Genomic DNA, 19,803 nt, shown 5'->3' on the forward strand with positions numbered 1-19,803 from the left:
TCCATCTAAGTGAGGACTCTTGACATGGTTCCTGGGTCTGTTGAAGGGAAGGGTTGCTACTCTACCATGACTGGAGAAGCTCATTGCACACTCCCCCTGAAGCAATTTATTAGTAAGCATGTAGCTCCATCTGCTACTGGAAGCCATCTATGACCACAATGGAATCCAGCTTTGGAATGATTACAGTGACATGAATGTCAGAGCTGGCTGATCTCAGGTCTACCAACACCCAGGACCCCCCATTCTGTGAGATGATAAATACTCTGGTAAATATGTCTGAGCTGGGTTTTCTTTCCAGCCATTGAAAATACCCTAATTGAAACAGTGTTACCCAGGAGAGAGCTGTTTATACATGAAGTTAAATAAGAGGCAGATTGAAGGCATTTGAGGATTGGGCCAAGTAGAAGCTTTCTTGAAAGTATAATTCACCCTGGAACAATGTGGATTTGAATGCGCGGTTCCACGCAGTTTTTTTTTCTCCCAATAAATGCAGTCAGCCCTTCCTCTATGCATATGTTTTGCACGGGAGATTCAACCAATTGCAGAGTAAAAACTATTTTTGCATTCCCAACCTCACAGCAAAAACTAGTTTTGCATCCCCAACCGCAGACTTCCGGCCGCCAATCAAAAGACTGTTTTCAATCGGCAGTTTGTCGACTGCGCAGACGCGAAGGGCCTACTGCTGTCAAAAGCTATACCCGGCTTTTCCACAGCGTGGTGGTTGGCACCTCTAAACTCCACGTTGTTTAAGAGTGAACTCTACTGTGCTTGAAAGTCTTGGACTGGCTTTGATCTACCTTTATCTCAGGTAAACAGAAAACTGAAAGTTGTTCTCTTTTTCTCTGAGAAGTGAAGGACGGGGAGAAAGAGAATTACAGACAGTGATGAGTGACAAATCGGGGGAGGTGATAACACACCTTGTGCGCTGAGTTTAAAGAGTTTGAACTTTGGTGAAGCCAAAAAAGACTTAAATATGGGTGATAACAAATTACTCTGTAGTGCTGTGAATGGATGAAGGGGACAGATATTGTGCACAGAAAAACTCTTAGGAGGCCGTGGGAATAACCCAGGTGAGATGTTTCAAGAACATGAGGTAGGGCAGCAGCCTTGAAAATGAAGAGGAAGCTCATGCATGTGAGAGATGAAGGCCTTTTTAAAGGACAGTTAGGAGGCGGGAGTAAGGAGATGAAGGTCCCCATGGATCTGTGTGAGATGGATGCAGGTAGTGCAGGGATAGGAAGGGGGTAGAAGTGAAAGCCTAGAAGTTATCCTTCCCATCGCCTTCTCTCTCCTGTGCCATCTTAGCTCTTGCACCAAATCCCTCCCAGCTCTCAACCTTCCTCCATATCTACTGCTACTACTCCCCATTATCTCTGACCTAGGCTTCTGTGACATCCCACTCTTTGGTTTTTTCTCCTCCACTCTGATCACTTCTCCAAACTGTTCTCCAGAGTGATGTTTTCCAAATAAAATTTTATTTCACTCACCTTCTGCTTTAGAATAATTCAGAGGATTTCCGTGGTTCATTGAACAAAGACCAGAGGGCATTGGGGCTCTCTGTTACCAGGCCTCGGCGCACATTGGCCTTTGTTCATTCAGCTGTTCCACAAATCTTTGCACATGGTGTGTCCTCCATTTGTTTGATTAATTACAGTCCAGCCAACAAATTATATTTCAAGCTTGAATTCCTTCAGAAGTCATGATTCCCAACTGCAGAAAAAATTCCTTTACAAGAAAGAGTTGTATCCCCCTTTCTTCATATAATTTACGTGAGTTTATAATTACTTGTTGTATTTATTTGATCTGTATTCCTTCCCTACACGACTGCCAACTTCTTGAGAGAAAGGTCTGTCTGATCTTGTTCACCTTGTGTCTTTCACGTTTAGCCCAGTGACTGCTACATAATAGGAGCTCAATAAATGCCTGTTGGATAAAAGAATGTGTTCATTTGGGAGCAAGATCTTGAGCTTTCTTTTGGGTATCAGAGTCTGATATGCGTGCAGGAAACCCAAAGGACTTTCTAGCAGCTTGTTTTAAAAGAGGGCAGGTTAAAATGCCAAAAATGAAGAAAAAAGGTTGATAATACTTACTTGAATATTTGAAGTTGGGCTTCATAGCTTTGCTCACTGAGCAGATGCCAGTGGTAGCCTAATCTACCAATGAGATTTTTTTCTTTAATTGCAGCAATGAACATGTCATGATTAATGGAATATTTTACAAAGAAACATGCTGATAAAGTTGGCAGATATTTTATACCTCTGAAATGTAAAGGGAAAGTTTAAACACTGTACTCCTGTCATTGAAATGTTTACAAATATAAGGAAAGAGTCATGTTTCCGGAGAATTGCAGGAATGATTTCAAAATGTGATAAGCCAAACAGTAAAGAAGAGAAATTACCTTATCCTTTGCTCTAGAAGTTATTAGTGCAATGTTGGGAAGAACTTCTACGGCATTCATTTCTTCTGTCAAGTTATAATATGGTTTTGAGAAGAGTCAATGAGATGACGAGGATGTCAAAAATCAAGAGAATGAGCACAGGAGGATAAAATTATCATGAAAAGGATGTTTTCTTTTTCACTCATGTAATGTTCATAAGAAATGAAAAACCCAGGAAATGTTATTTTATTTAACATTACTGACAATGGATACAAAAAGATTGTCAACAGTGGAAATCTTTAACAATTATTTTATGGAAAAAAATGTTTTCTTTGGCAAACCCACTGCTTGCACAACACAGGGAGACCTGATTAAGGTTGGCAATGGGATGAGGGCATACTAGCGTACATTAAGAAAAATAGTACTGGATGCATTATCCACTATCAACACTTAATCATCAAGGAGTTTAGTGAAGTTTCTTCGGAGCAGTAAATATCATTTTAACAATGCTATTAGTAAATTTCAGAGTAGCTCCTTTAATTATAGCTTATTTGTAAGCTTTACAATGACAATGAAAAGGAAATGATATTCACACAGTTGAGCTATGTATACATTAGTATCAAAGTAGTTTCCTATGTTACGAAGTGGAATGGGATAATGATGAAATAGTACAGAAAACAGAACTATTATATTCAAGTTCCATCACACAGTAAAGTATATATTCAGTTTGAACTTCTTAAAGAAATTTTGAAGATCGTGTCCTTTGCTACACAATGGGGAATAGAAGATGGATTGGAAAAAGAAATAAGACAATATAGAGATGTTAAGTGGTGGATCTCTAAGGACTGACAGATGAAAAATTAGCAAGCAACTAAAAAACTCAATATGAAATTTTCATGTAATTCTGCATAAAATTGTACATACATACAAGATGTATGTACATTTCTATAAAGTATTTTGAAAGTGACTTTTACCACTCAAATTCAATGATTACTGTGTTTCAAGTGTCTCAGCTAATTTAATAATATAGGAGTTCTTGTTATAATACCATATATGCTTTTAAAAAAATTGTAGTAAAAAACACGTAATGTAAACTTTACTGTCTTAACCATTTTTAAGTATACATTTCAGTAGTGTTAAGTGTACTCACGTTTTGTGCAACAGATCTCTAGAACGTTTTGTCTTGCAAAACTGAAACTCTATGCCTATTGAACAACAGCTCCCTATTTCTCCCACACCCCAACCCCTGGCAACCATAATTTTACTTTCTGTTTCTATGAGTTGGACTTTAGATATCTCATACAAGTGAGATTATACAGTGCAGTATTTGTCTTTTTGTAACTAGCTTATTTCACTTAGCATATGTTTGTCAATAGAGAAATGATAAACTGAGAGTCAAAGCTGAAATTGTGCACATATTAGGCATTTCTATTCCTTCCTTCCTTTAATAGTAATTTGTCCTAGAGATATAAAAATGATTCAGATCTAATTCGTTCTTATAAAAGTTGTAGTTTACTAGAGGGAGATGAACAAAAAGTTGCACTATAACATTATAGGTACTGTGGCCAATTCTACCTGGAGTGAGAATAAAGTTCAGAAAAATGCTTTATAGAAGGAACTTGAGAGTCTTGAAACATTGTAATTGTTAGTCCTGCAGAAAGGGGTACGGAAGGCAAAAAGGCAGTTCAAGCCGGGCCTCAAGCAAAAGCCACGAGGTTAGAAACGGTGTGGTGTGTTCAGAGGAGCGCTAAGTTTTTGGAAACAGTCAAAGCATAGCTTTTGCATATCCAGCTAGGAAACGAGAATTTTATCATATACCTAATGGAGAGCCAACAGGTTTTATGCAGGGGAATAATAGCATCTAATTGCTGTCAAATATCACTCTAAAAGCAGTGTAGGGAAAGGATGGGAAGTATATCTTTTTTCATAATATACTGGACCCATTGCAGTTAGCCCAGGCACAAGATGATAGTAATGTATGAATGAAAGCAGTGGTGATTAGTAAAGAGAAAAGTGAATTAATTTTCATGACATAAGTTTTGTAAGAAATACAAAAGAAATACTACTCCCCAAAAGTTTAAAGTTTTCTTAGAGACTTCATCCATTCATGAAGACAATTTGATTCTCCACTCTGAAATCCCAATTCAGTAAGTATGGGTGGTGTCTGGGAATCTGTATTAAATAACAATAATAATAACAAAACAACAACTCTTCAGATGATTCTGATGAGCAGCCAGGATTGGCATCCACAGGTTTAGAAAATAGGAATTCTTGGAACTCAAAGGAGTCAAGTTGGAGTCTTGTGGAAGGCTTCTTAGGTGAAAGTGGTTCTTTATATGCTTTCACTATATCTGTACAGGAGGGAGGAGGGAAAGGCCCTGAGGCTTTCCTATCCATTCTTCATCTTTTTCAACAGGAAAAAGAACATGAAAAAAATAGGAAGGAATTAAGAGATCATTTGCCAAGTTTGTGAGAAGCCAGATGTTTTAGATTCATGAATTAGAGTTCTCCATAAATTCAAATCATGTCCTGATTGTAGTTTGTGAATACAAACTTTTGCCTTTTCCTAAAATGATCACTTGGTGTTTTGAGAGATTTCAGTCTTTTAGGGTTACTATCTTTGAGAGCATCCGATGGTTGAATTGTAGGTGACTGAGGCTATTTGAGCTAGAGATTGAGAGATTAGAGAGGAGGAAAAGGAGGTGGGATAAAACAGTCACTGGGACCTTTTGGTCTTTTAACTTGCAGGTTTCTAAGGAGTTAGTTTTTTTCTTGATAATCTTGAAAAATGTTCTTGTCCTGTAAATATTTGGTATTTATGGGAACAGTCTCAGGAACAGTTTTTAGTGTTCCCACCGGGGGGCAGTAATGCCCTTTATAACGTTGGTGACTGTGAATAGGACAATTTATCCTTCTTTTTTGGACTTGAAAGAGGGAAGCACTGATTGATTCTGATTGCCCATGTATGTTAGGGTGGATCTGGAGACAAATTCTAACAGAAGACAGCAGGGAAGGTTAAATAGCATCTCTAGAACTACAGTCTTCTAAACCATTGACTCATTTGATTAAATCAGTTGCAGCAGTTGCTTAAATTGAGTCGGTATCTTAAGACTGAAATTTCATAATTCTTTAAGCTCCTGTCTAGCAGCCTTAGGAAGTTTGAGGATTTTGACTTGTCAAGAATTATGTGTCCCATGAAACCATAAGGGGCAAATATGGCAGAACAGAGAACTTCAGAATTGCTTCTGAAGAACTCAGATTTTTAAGGAATTCATTCAGGCTTTGTCTTGCCACTAATTCCACCTGGTTTGTCAGGAGAGATTTGGCTGCTGGAAGAATAAAGTTTCCACAGGGGTAAGTTTAATGGGCTTGGCCTGTAGCAAGACTGAGGAGCCATCAGGGTGTTATGGTAGAAAGAGGAAGGAACTCAGAATCAGGGAAAGACATTTGAGTTCTGGTACTGCCCTTTTAAGACTGTAATGGATGTGGATTAGACTCCTATAATCTGGGCTTTTTCTTTTTCCTGGTTCTGTTACTAACTGTGTCATTTTGACTAAGTCACTTGGCCCCTCTGGTCTTAACAGTCCATATCTGTAAAATGAGTTAGTTGGTCCAGGTGAGGTTTAGTATTCATCATGAAGCGGGGCCTGGTTGGCACCCCCACAGTAGAGGCCTCTCTGTGTCCCCATCCTCACCTTTACTTGACCTCACCTTTATGTATAGTTTAGCAATAGATCATCCCCTTATGGCTTGAGGTGGAATGTTCCCTGTCACCCCAGTTCCCTGTTTTAGAAAATTACCTTGAAATTTAGGACTAATACCCCTAGGCTTATTGATCACAATCTCTATGGTCTAGCATTCTTTCCAGGCTACTCCCATCATTGTTCCTGGGGTGCTGACTCCACCACATAATCATGTGGCCAGAGGGAATGCTCCATGCAGAACCCCCGACCTCAACGACCTCAACGCCAGCCATAATCTGGAGGAACTCCCAGATTTCCCCTTAAAAACCCCAAGCTGGGGCTGGCCCGGTGGCTCAGGCGGTTAGAGCTCCGTGCTCCTAACTCCGAAGGCTGCCGGTTCGATTCCCACATGGGCCAGTGGGCTCCCAACCACAAGGTTACCAGTTCAATTCCTCGAGTCCTGCAAGGGATGGTGAGCTCTGCCCCCTGCAACTAAGATTGAACATGGCACCTTGAGCTGAGCTGCCTCCCGGGTGGCTCAGTTGTTGGTTGGAGCACGGGCTCTCAACCACAAGGTTGCCAGTTCAATTCCTCAATTCCCGCAAGGGATGGTGGGCAGCGCCCCCTGCAACTAAAATTGAACACGGCACCTTGAGCTGAGCTGCCGCTGAGCTTCCGGATGGCTCAGTTGGTTGGAGTATGTCCTCTCAACCACAAGATTGCCGGTTCGACTCCCGCAAGGGATGGTGGGCTGTGCCCCCTGCAACTAGCAACGGCAACTGGACCTGGAGCTGAGCTGCGCCCTCCACAACTAAGACTGAAAGAACAACAACTTGAAGCTGAACAGAACCCTCCACAACTAAGATTGAAAGGACAACATCTTGACTTGGAGAAAAGTCCTGAAAGTGCACACTGTTCCCCAATAAAGTCCTGTTCCCCTTCCCCAATAAAAAAAACAAACAAACAAACAACAACAAAAAAACCCCAAGCTGGACTGAGAATGCTAAGGCAGTTTTTGGAGGTGTTAACCCGCTGCCTTCTCAGACCACCAGTGCTCTGATAATAAGTGCTTATTCTATGACCCAACTCCTGTGTCACTCTATTGGCTGAGCGGCACAGTCAGCATGAGCCCCCGGACTCTTTGACCTCCGGTTTTAGTCACAACTGTAAAATTCTAAATTCTATGAAAACAACTCCATTCCCACTGTAGGATTTGGCTACCATCTGGACAGCTCAGTGTAGCTCTGTGGAAGAGGAGGTTTTTCAGCATGACATGGAGGCGGGGACCTTTTGCCAACTTTATCCAGCAGCACACAGAATTTGGACTTAGCTATAAACGGAGGCTCATGCTTATATTCAGTGGGCAAAGAGCTGGGAGAAATGGATCATATAAAGTTTCATCTAGAAGGCATTAGTACTTTTCTTTCCACCCCATTACTTTACAAATGAGGAAGAGAAGATGTGTCAAGATTCTTCACGACTCATTCATGCAGATACTATTCTGGGTGGAGATACAGAAGCAAACAAAGCAGAGATTCTGCTCTCTTGAACATAAGTGTCAGCTGGAGGAGAACTAACTAACGTATAGCGTATAGCGTTGTAGATGGTGATAAATGGGAGAGCGAAAGTATAGTAAAGGGGAGAGGGACTGTCAGGGTTCCATTTCATTTAGGTTTTCTGGGAAGGCCTCTCAAGGAGAAGACATTTGAGGAAAGCCCTAGGGAAGATATCGGGGGACAGATTGTTGTAGGTAGAGAGAACAGTGAGTACAAAGGCTTGGAGGCAGCCCAGGAATCATGGGCAGCCAGGGTTTGCCCACTCACTGATCCATTCATTCACTCAGCAGATACTTACTCAGTGCCTACTGTGTGCTGTGCACTGTTTCAGCTCCAGGACTAGAACCTTGTTTAAATCCAAAGCGTTTGTTTTCAACCACTTCAAATGCTGCCTCCCCACTCTTTGCTAAGCACTTTATAGGCATCTTATTGTAATTATTCTTCAAAACAATTCCATGAGGTGGTTTCATCAAGAATAAAAATAAATGACACTAGCAAAAGAAGAAAAATGAAACCTGATATCGTTTATTCCAGTTCTTATTAAATTAGATGGAAAGACTCGCTGCTTTGTCTTGTGAATAACTGCTGTAAGTTATCAGAGTGAATCCATTGATATTATTCAGCTAATTCATGTGAGCATTATCGAGCTTCAACTTGGTGTGCCTGAAATGGTGTTAGAACGATGAATAAAGTATGAACTCACACAAAGAATTACAGTAGCGCTGATAAATCTTCTAAGTGTTAGGGTGAACGCTAACAGAATGAACAAGGTGCCAAGAGGATCTGAGTGAAGATCTCTGTCTTCCTGGGAAAGTCAGGAAAAGCTTTGTAACTCAAGGAATGCTTGGGTGGGAAATTCAAGGTATTGTGCCAAGAAGTCATGGACACACACCATTAGCATTGCATCGAGCTGATATTGTAAAGGGTTTATTGGAGGGCAAATGTACAAGCAGAGAATTAATAGAGATGCAATCTCCCGTTCTCCCACTGACCCCCAGTTTGGGTCAATGCTAGGCTGCATATATGAAGGCCAACATTCCAGTTGAAAGGGGTTCCAGCCCTGTAACTCCACATATTTTAGGGTCAGAAGAACAGGGAACATGCTTGTGACTAACAGTGGGTGAGAAAATGACATTGTTTGTAAGGGTGAGTCTCAGAAGCCGGGCAGCTGGGATCATCCAGTGTTTTTTGCACTAACTCAGACCTGCTGGGCCAGCTTTCTGCTGATCTACCCAAAAGGGAAGAAGTGAGCCTGCATACCTATCAAGATCTGTCTCTTCTCGGATGAATGAGTAGGAGTTCAAAGGGGTCCAAGGACATTTCTGATACCGTGTTTTCCCGAAAATAGGACCTAGCCAGACAATCAGCTCTAATGCATCTTTTGGAGCAAAAATTAATATAAGACCAGATATTCTATTTTATTTTATTATATTATACCCTGTTTTATATTATAGTAAAATAAAACCGGGTCTTATATTAATTTTTGCTCCAAATGACGCATTAGAGCTGATTGTCGGGCTAGGTCTTATTTTCAGGGAAACACAGTAGGGGGAACAGTGTGTATAACTGGAGGGAAACCAGAGACCATGGTATGTTTGGAGAACTGCAGATATTTTGTCATGATTGAAATATATGGTGTGAGGCCAGTTGGAGGTGGTCATCAGAAAGCGAGGGGACATTAGGAAGGGGAGGATTCCAGAAAGGTCTCCCAGCAGAAGCATATCCAGACAGCTTGCTATGCCATGTTACGGTATTTGAAGTTACCTGTAGGCCAGTGGATCCAGTCGTATAGCCTACGTGAATGACATGAGCTGAGGTGGCCTGTGGTAAATGAACTCAGGACATTCCCAGTCCACAGGAAATGGCTGGTGTTCATGTTGTTGCGATGTGGGAATTCGTGTCCAGTGTTACTAGAGCTTTGGATTGTTCAAGCAGAGCCATCAACCTGGATTTGTACACAAAATATTTCAATTTTAAAAGTTGGAAACAAATTCAAATTTGTGCAACAAGTGTGTAGACCAAACTAAATATAGAGTGGACTCATCTTTGGTCTCTGATCCCTGTGAGAGGTGAAAGGGGCTACGTGAGATCTTAATAGTGTGGCTGATGGCATCAGTTTTGCTTTTTGGAAGGGTTATTCTGGAAACAGTGAGCAGAATAAATTGAAGAAAGCCAAGGGAGAGTCAAGAAGAGTAATTATGAGGCTCTTGAAATAAAAAATGAGGAGCTGGACTAAAGCAAAGGTATCAGGACTAAAGCTGAGGGACATTTAGGAGAAGAATGGCAAGATTTGGTGACTAGTGGGCTATAGGTATTGTAGAAAGAGGAATTTAGGATGACTTTCAGATTTCTAATTTGGATGGCTAAATAAATGATCTTTCCAGTCACTGAAATAGGAAATGAGAGGCCAGTGCTGGTTTACAAAGCTATATCAAGGGTTATTTTTGCATATATTGAGTTTAAGATCTCTGTGGGACATCTAAATGAAAACCTCATAGCCAGTTTGGTTAATTCTGAAGCTCAGGAAAGAAATCAGATTGAGATAACATACTGGGGAGTTATAAGTGAATGGCTCATATGCAGTCATTCACCAAATATAAATATTTTCCTTTGAGGGGAAGCAGAGTTTGCCACCCCAAAATAGGTCTTTTTGAGATACTGATTATTTTAGCTGGTTATTTTTTAAGAAACAAAAGACTCAAAAAGAGCCTTTTACCTGCCTAAAAGAATTCAAATAGAAAAACGGGTTGCAGGAAGTGATCAGCCTAGCCTAATGTGCAACAAGTATGTCATACAGGGCGGAATCCAGCAAAGTCTGTTGTTACATTTCCCTCTGTGCCGTATTGTGTGTAGGTGGCCAGGAAAGAATTTGTATACCGCGTGTTTGCTTTTTCTCATCTACCGATTATCGTCCACTTTCCCATTGAAGTCCCAGACCCCTGCCTCCCTCTCCTTAGTCCAGAATGGCATTTAAAACCTCAACTGCCCATATTCTTACGGGACCCCTGAATGTACATATATGATAAATTAGGTTATTTTCTCTTGTTAATCTGTGTCTCATGTCAGTTTGATTATTAGACCAGCCAGAAGAATTTAGAAAGGTGGAATGAAAATTATCTTTATTCTTCTACACCTTCAATATGTTAGGCCTTGTACTAGGTGCTGGGGGTACAAAAGGTTAGTAACACTTTGATCTGTGTGCTCATGAAAGGTGCAGTACAGTGAAGCAAGCCGATATTAAGGCATACAAATACAATACATATACACTGTATTAAGTGCTATAGAGGAAATCTGGTTTAAATGAAAACCAAAAATGATATGGAGAGAAATAGAAGTTACATTGGGAGGAAGGTAAGGAAAAGAGAAATAGACAGTTCTTTGGCCAGAGGAGCTGAAACCTTGATGCGGGATGCACAGAGAGTGATAACAGAGCATGGGACCACCCTGTGTACTGTACGAGTGAAAGAAGGAGCAGAGTTGTAACCTATGGAGTGACCCAGAGCTCAGTCCTTGGAGCTCTTCTCTTTTCTACCTGTCCACTCCCTTTGTGATCATCCAGTTTCATAACTTGAAATCCAATGTATGTCTTATGATCCCCAAATTTATATCTCTAGCTCAGATTCCCCCCTTGAATTTCAGACTCATATACCCAACTGCCTATTATGTGTCTCTGATTAGCATATCGTGTTTCACACAGCCAAAATCAAGCTTCTGATATTCTGGCATCCTCTGGCATCTGAGCAAAGGGTAACTCCATTCTTGCAGTTGCGTAGGCCCAAAAGGAGGAAGTCCTGTCAGCTCGATCTAAAGAACACCTCCAGAAATGAGCTTCTTATCACCTCACTGCTATTTCTTTGCTCACTAGCATTTCTCATTTGTAGTATCGCAATGGCCTTTTAACTGATCTTCTTGCTTCAATCCACGAACAACATTCTATTCCAATAGAGCAGCCTGATTTATCATTGTCACTTCTCTGCTAATCCCCTTCCCCCGCCGCCCAGTGGGTTCCCTCCTCAGTTGTAGTAAAAGCCAAGCTCATTCAGTCCCGTGGCCATTGCAAGGTCCTGTGTGCTCTGTTCCCCATTACTCTACTCAATCCCTACTTCTTTCCCCCATGCGCACTTGGCACTAGCCACACTGATCTTCTTGCAGTTCTTCTCATACATACACCTCGTACATTCCTGCCTTGGGGACTTTGAAAGCACCTTTCTCTCTACCTGGATTGATCTTCCCCCAGAAAGCCACATGCTTTACTCCCTTATTTTCTTCAGATTTTAATCAATATCCAATACCACCTTTCATGGGTACGTACTTTCTCTAAATTTAGAACCCCAAACTGCTTAATCTCCTTGTTCCACATTCCCTGCTTTATTTTTCTTCTTAGCTGTTATCAATTTCTAGGTTACTAAATATTTTACTTATTTTTCCATGTCCTCTGTCATAATGTAAATCTCATGAGATCAAGGCTTGACTGTTTCATTTACTGTTGTATCCACAAAGTGTGTAAGAGTGCCTGGCACATAATAGGCCCTCAATAACTATTTTTCAGATGAATGAACATAGATTGAGGGGGTCAGTGTAAGAGAAACCATTTCAAGGAAAATTCAGTTTCAAGGAAAGAGCGGTTAATAATCTCAAGTGAACAGAAACATCAAGTAAAATAAGGACAGAAATGGATTTTGGATTTGGCCAGCAAGATGCTACTAGTAACCCTAGTGAGAGTAGAGAGGGTAGAGGTTGTTAGAGTATTACAGTGAACTGAATCACAAAGACAGGTGAAGAAGTAGAGATAAGGCATGCAGAATTAGGAAATTAGGGCACTAGCTGGAGAGTCGCTGAACTGAACAAGAGGACGTGAGTGACTTGAGGTCTTAATGTTTCGTACTCTTGTGAGAGGTCGTCTCTCAGCTTTGATTGTACTGGATTTTAAAACTGCCGACGTTCTTTAACTTTTTACCTGAGGGGGACTGCAACTCTTGAGTGCTTTCAGGGCCCATCTCACTCCTATGTCTTGCTGAGGATTTCAGAAATGTGTTAGTAGGTCCCTGGCATTTTGAGGCTTGATTGTATGAAGTTTAGTATTCTAGTCTTTGATTGTCCTCCAATTTCATCAGCATCTAAAAATCATCTTCTCAATAATATTAGTTCCTTAAGCTCTTTTCTATGCTCCTTCAGTGTTTTCTCTGGTCAGTGCTTAAGTGAATTGCCTCTAGAGTTCTTGGTTGAACTGAAGAACTTGGGTGGATTAAGAACCTAAATTTAAAAAAAATAAAATTCATTACTTACTGGCAATTGCTTTTCAATCTCTTATGCCAGTGTATGCTTTCCCCCTCCTAGATTGGTCATTAAAAGTCAGTTCTTAATCTTGACATATCAAGATGCATACTAAAATAATATCAAACTGCTTTTGTGATCTATAATGTTTTCACTGAAGAGATTAATTGGCATATCGTTTTTGTTTATTCTTTACATTTTCATATGTCTGATATCCCATCTGCATATGCTGTGTGGTACTACTCAAATATGGCTCTAGATAATAGAAGTCCTTAATATCCCTCAAAGAAAAAAACAAAGCAAAACTGCTCTCCAAGGAATAGAGGGGAACCCAAGTAGGAACTCAGTCTCTGATTAAGAATCAGCTTTTTTTATTTTTTTTTTCCAAATAAAGAAAGAAGAAAATAAATAATAGGTAGAAAACTAGACCTCAGAATTGTAGTTTCATGCTGCTGCGTAAATGAAACCCATATGGTAGAAGAACGGCTGTCAGTAATCCTATGGAGCGATAGATTTTGTTCTTTCAAGCGAAAAAGAACCTGCATCTTTATTCCTAAAATATCTTGAAAAGGAAGTAAGCAAGGTTTGTTTCCACCATCACTATTTTCTATTTCAGACTGATATTTCTAACAAATCATTAGAAATCAGCAGGAAACTTCAAGAAATTAGCATTAAAAAGCAAAAACTCTGTCATCTGCTCCATAGGAAACACTGAGTTGTTTTAGTGCATTTACTCTTGGTTTGATCTTTGATTTCCTCCATTCATGTCCATTTTCTTTTTTCCTTTTGAGTGATTTATACTTTTTTAAAATTTAATTCCTTATGTACTAATGAAAGGCAAAGAATTCTTGACTGACTCTGCTTGTTCTCCAAACATACACCTTAGAGGCAAATTCTTTTTATAATTTCTGTTTTTTATCTTTTGGTGATTACGTCAATGAGCCAAATAAATATAATTGATATCTCTGTTTTTATCAATTTCAATAAAATACATATCAATTTCAATAAAAATGTAAAATAGGTAATATCGATTGGATCTCCACTGTAAAAGATGAGGCTTTGGCTTTATGGGCCTACAGTTCCCTCCACCTTTTCCTCCTGTTTGTGTCGTTGGTTATATTTCTTAATTTCCCATTTCTTGTCCTATTTACCTTCCATAGTGTGTCTGATGGCCCATTATGTAAGATGGAAGCATCAGCATCCTTCTCCTTTTGTCTGCTCTTCTTCCTGCCTCTTTATCTACTTAATAACAATTAGCGGTTGCTTTTATGTTATCAAGGTTTGTTTTTTGTGTTTTGTTTTCTTTTAAGTTTATTGGGGCGACAATTGTTAGTAAAGTTGCATAGATTTCAGGTGTACAATTCTGTAATACATTATCTATATCTCACATTGTGTGTTCACCACCCAGAGTCAGTTCTCTTTCCATTACCATATATTAGACCCCGTTTACCCTCTTCTAGAGCCCCCACCCCCTTTACCCTCTGGTAACCCCTAAACTATTGTCTATGTCTATGAGTTTTTGTTCCTTCATTTGTTTGTCTTGTTCTTTTGTTGTTTTCAGTTTTATATACCACATATCAGTGAAATCATATGGTTCTCTACTTTTTCTCTCTGACTTATTTCGCTTAGCATTATAATCTCAAGATCCTTCCATGTTGTCACAAATGGTACTATTTCATCTTTTCTTACCACTGAATAGTATTCCATTGTGTATATATACCACAGCTTCTTTATCATTCATCTATCGAAGGACATTTTGGTTGCTTCCATGTCTTGACCACCATAAATAAAGCTGCAATGAACATCGGAGCACACATGTCTTTATGGATAAATGTTTTCAGATTTTTTGGGTAGATACCCAGGAGAGGGTTTGCTGGGTCGTATGGTAATTCTATTCTTAATTTTTTGAGGAACCTCCACACTGCCTTCCATAGTGGCTGCACCAGTCTGCATTCCCACCAACAGTGCATGAGGGTTCCTTTCTCTCCACAGCCTCTCCAACACTTGTTACTATTTGTCTTGTTGATGATAGCCATTCTAATGGGGGTGAGGTGATATTGTGGTTTTTATTTGCATTTTTCTGATGATTAGTGATATTGAACATTTTTTCATATGTCTATTTGCCATTTGTATGTCCTCTTTGGAGAAATGTCTCTTCAGGTCCTTTGTCCATTTTTCAACTGGGTTGTTCGTTTTTTTGTTGTTGAGTTGTATAAGTTCCTTGTATATTTGGGATATTAGCCCCTTATCAGAGGCGCTGTTTGCAAAAATCTTCTCCCATTCAGTTGGTTGCCTCTTTATTTTGTCAGTGGTTTCTTTTGCTGTGCAGAAGTTTTTAAGTTTGATATAGTCCTGTTCATTTATTTTACCTTTTACTTCCCTTGCCTTTGGAGTCAAATTCATAAAATGCTCTTTGAATTCAAGGTCCATAAGTTTAGTACCTATGTTTTCTTCTATGCAGTTTATTGTTTCATGTCTTATGCTTAGGTCTTTGATCCATTTTGAATTAATTTTGGTACATGGTGACAGATAGCAGTCCAGTTTCACTCTTTTGCATGTGGCTTTCCAATTCTCCCAGCACCATTTATTGAAGAGGCTGTCTTTTCTCCATTGTATGTTTTTGGCTTCTTTGTCAAAAATTATCTGTCCATATTTATGTGGGTTTATTTCTGGGTTCTCAATTCTATTCCATTGGTCTGTGTGTCTGTTTTTCTGCCAATACCATGCTGTTTTGATTATTGTTGCCCTGTAGTACAAGCTAAAGTCAGGGAGTGTGATACCTCCAGCATTCTTCTTTTTCTTAGGATTGCTTTGGCTATTCAGGGTCTTTTGTGGTTCCATACAAATCTGATGATTTTTTGTTCTATTTCTTTAAAAAATACCATTGGGATTTTGATGGGGATTGCATTAAATCTGTATATTGCTTTGGGTAATATGGCCATTTTAACTATGTTGATTCTTCCAATCCGCGAGCATGGAATGTCTTTCCATTTCTTTGTGTCTTCTTCAATTTCTTTTTAAAATGTCTAATAGTTTTCAGCATATAGGTCTTTCACATCCCTGGTTAAGTTTATTCCTAGGTAGTTTATTCTTTTTGTTGCAATTGCAAAAGGAATTGTTTTTTGTATTTCTTTTTCTGAGATTTTATTGTTAGTATATAGGAATGCAATGGACTTTTGTATGTTGATTTTGTAGCCGGCCATTTTACTTTATTCGTTTATTGTTTCTAATAGCTTTTTGGTGGAGTCTTTAGGGTTTTCCATATATAGCATCATGTCATCTGCAAAGAATGACAATTTAACTTCTTCATTCCCAGTCTGGATGCCTTTTATTTCTTTGTCTTGCCTGATTGCTGTGGCGAGGACTTCCAACACTATGTTGAAAAGCAGAAGTGATAGGGGAAAACCCTGTCGTGTCCTGAACGTAGAGAAAAGGTCTTCAGTTTTTCACCGCTAATTATGATATTAACTGAGTGTTTATCATGTATGACTTTATTATGTGAAGGTATTTTCCTTCTATACCTATTTTATTAAGTGTTTTAATCATAAATGGATGTTGTATCTTGTCAAACGCTTTTTCTACATCAATTGATACAATCATATTATTTTTGTCCTTTATTTTGTTAATGTGATGTATCACATTGATGGATTTGCATATGTTGAACCATCCTTGTGCCCCTTGGATGAACCCCACTTGGTCGTGGTAAATAATCTTTTTAATGCATTGTTGCATTCGATTTGCTAGAATTTTGTTTAGGATTTTTGCATCTGTATTTATCAGAGATGTTGGTCTATAGTTTTTTGTGTTATCCTTACCAGGTTTTGCTATTACAGTAATGTTGGCCTCATAAAATGAGTCAGGGAGTATTGCTCTACTTCAATTTTTTGGAAGAGTTTGAGTAGGCAGGTTATCAAGGTTTTTAAAATTTGCGTTCTATTCAGAAACTACACCAAGTCTTCTGTGTTTTGTTCATATGTTTAATGATGGACAATGATACAGAAAAAATTATTATAACAATACAAATAAAATTCAGGTTATTACTAGAGGTTGCTAAGATTGCATTTCTTCTTTTGCAAAGATATTTTAATATTGTTGTATATTTGGACCTTGATTTTTTTTTTGTAACGTCTCTTTACCCCTGTTTTTTCTGGTGTTTCTAAATGTTCTTTCCCCCTTGCATTTGCCTTTGTCATATGGCAGCCCTCTCTTTTTGGAGTCCTTCCTTTCAGAACCCTCTTACTTACTGTCCAAAATAAAGTGGTAACTCTCTAGGCCTCTTTCATCTGGGACTTCCTTCTCTAGTCTTCCCATTTAGTTCCTGTGTACATGTATCCTATATTTTTTTTCTGATTTACTATCTTCTTTGGCTAGAGTATATCCTCAAGTAACTTTTTAAGAAAAGATGGATTGAAAGGAAACTTTCTGTGTCTGTTTTAACCATGGCTATCCAATACCATGACAGTTGATTATTGTACTGACTTGTTATAGAATTTTTAGTTGACGATATTTTTTTCTCAGAATTTTGAAAATATTGACTTATTTCTTCTTCTCATATTTTATTGGTGACAAGAAATATAATGTCTATCTACTACTTGTTACTGGAGATAACTTGCATTTTCTTTGAAATGTTCACTTTATTCTTGATTCTCTGAAATGCCTTTAATATGCATGTATATTCTTTCATTTCTATTCAGAAGCTATTTTAATATGAAGATACCTATCTTCATGGGTTCTGGAATGTCTCAATCTATTATGTCTCTGAAAAATATCTCCCCTTTATTTTGCTGTTTTCTCTCTCTGGGACTTTCCTTAGTCAATGTTTGGATCTTCTTGTCAAGTCTCACATCAGTTTTCTTCATATTACCTGACACTTTGTCTTTTTGCTATGCATCTTGGAAATTTTCCTGGACTCTATTTTTTAAGTGTTTGTTTTAAATTTTGTACTTGTTACTTTGTGCAACTTATGGTATCTAGGAATCATAATCAGATGGATGTTAAGGAGGAGACTAATACTAGTGACCATATTCTCATCCCTCTCCTTTCCCAAACTGGGCTGTGTAAGTCCCTCACAAAACTAGGTGCCATTTTGGGAAGCAGAGGTAAAAGGGATATACTTTGAAATGAAAGAAAATAGTCATGAGGAATTTTGAACTTTGATGTTTTAAGTATTTTTTTCAGAAAAGACAGCATCCCCCAACCAAAGAGATTATTTTAAATCCGAAGAAATAGAAATAACTTTAATTGTCCATTTTTTTAGTGAAAATGAACTACTTGATTTTGCACATCTCACACTCTGAATAAATTTTGACTCCATTTTAATGACTTGGAATGTTTGTTTTAATTTACATAACTTCAAGGTGAGAGTAAATCAGAATTTCTGGTGATGACATCAGTAATTTTTTTTTCAAGAGAAAAGAGAAACTCCACAATTCATTGGATTTAATTGAGGTCATTTGACAAAATTCTTGACTTTTTCTTCCTCACAGTCCCCATATTCACATGTCCCCTGAATTGTCACCACCCATGTATCATCACGCACTCACTTATTAAAGCCAGGAATCTGGGTGTACTCATTGATCCTACCTTTCTCTACTTCCTTAGTCTTTGTCCTTTAACGAGTCTTGGCCTTTCTATCTCCAAAATGTATCTGCATCTCTCCCTTTCTGTGACTTAGCCTACCACTGTCGTATTTCAAGCTACACTTATTCAAGCAACACTTACCTAGACCATTCCACTGGTCCCTGTGTTCCTTCATTCCATTCAGTATCTTAAAAGATAAAATCACATGGTGTCTCTTCCCTACTTAAAAAATTTTCAGTGACTTTTCATTATAATTCTAATAGAACTCTAGTTTCCTACTGTGGATTATAAGGCATTCATGATCTAGAGCCTGACTATCATTGCAGCCTCTTCACCTTCTCTTTTTGAAAAAAATTTATTAAATTTATTGGGGTGACATTGGTTAACAAGATTACATATGTTTCAAGTGTGCAATTCTGTAACACACCATCTGTATATTGTATTGTGTTGGAGAGTTTGTAGGAAAAAAGGAACCCTCATATACTGTTGGTGGGAATGTAAATTAGTACAGCCTCTGTGGAAAACAGTATGGAGGTTCCTCAAAAAATTTACAGTAGAGCTGCCATATGACCAACAATCCCTCTTCTGGGTATCTACCCAAAAAGTTTGAAACTATGTATTTGTAAAGATGTATGTACTTCTATGTTCATTTAAGGTTTATTCTTGGTGGCTAAGACATGGAAACACCCTAAGTGTCCTTCGATAGATGATTGGATAAAGATGTATTACAGACATCAGTAATTTGTAAAGCTCCGAGATGGTTCCAATGTGCAGCAAAGTTAGTGAAATAGTGAGCTCAAATTATGACAGATGGGTGATCTGCAAACCTCTAAGCTTATTAAAACTTTTGGAGGCCATAAAATATAGCTTGATTTTAAATAGCTTTGCTGAAATCCCTCTTGCATGAAATGTTTTTAGTACCCTAGGTGAGTTAGACGTTTGACAATAAACGTCTGCAATAAGGTGATTGAAGAGCAATCCCAAATTGAAGATTTGGGATCAAAGAGCAATCAGGTTAGTGGTGGGAAAAGTGGATAATGGTGTGCTCAATTTTTCCTAGAAGTCCAATAAAGCTGTAATTTATACCTCTGATTTGGAGAGTAAAATTAAAATTTAATCACAATGTCATAAGGGAGCAGCAAAAAGTACTGAAACACTGTATTGAAAGAGACTTCGGTGAGTTGGGCAAAGAAGTGAAATAATATGTCAGCCTGTGTTTATAGGGCAGTGATTTTAGGGAAGCCGGTTTCTGATGGTGATCTCCTGCAACCACTGAGTATTTTTCTCTCTGTCCCCTTTCTACTAAGCATCTTGCTATATATTGGTGGCAGGC

Source organism: Rhinolophus sinicus, linkage group LG02 (genome assembly GCF_036562045.2).
Source record: "Rhinolophus sinicus isolate RSC01 linkage group LG02, ASM3656204v1, whole genome shotgun sequence".
In the NCBI taxonomy this organism is placed as follows: Eukaryota; Metazoa; Chordata; class Mammalia; order Chiroptera; family Rhinolophidae; genus Rhinolophus; species Rhinolophus sinicus.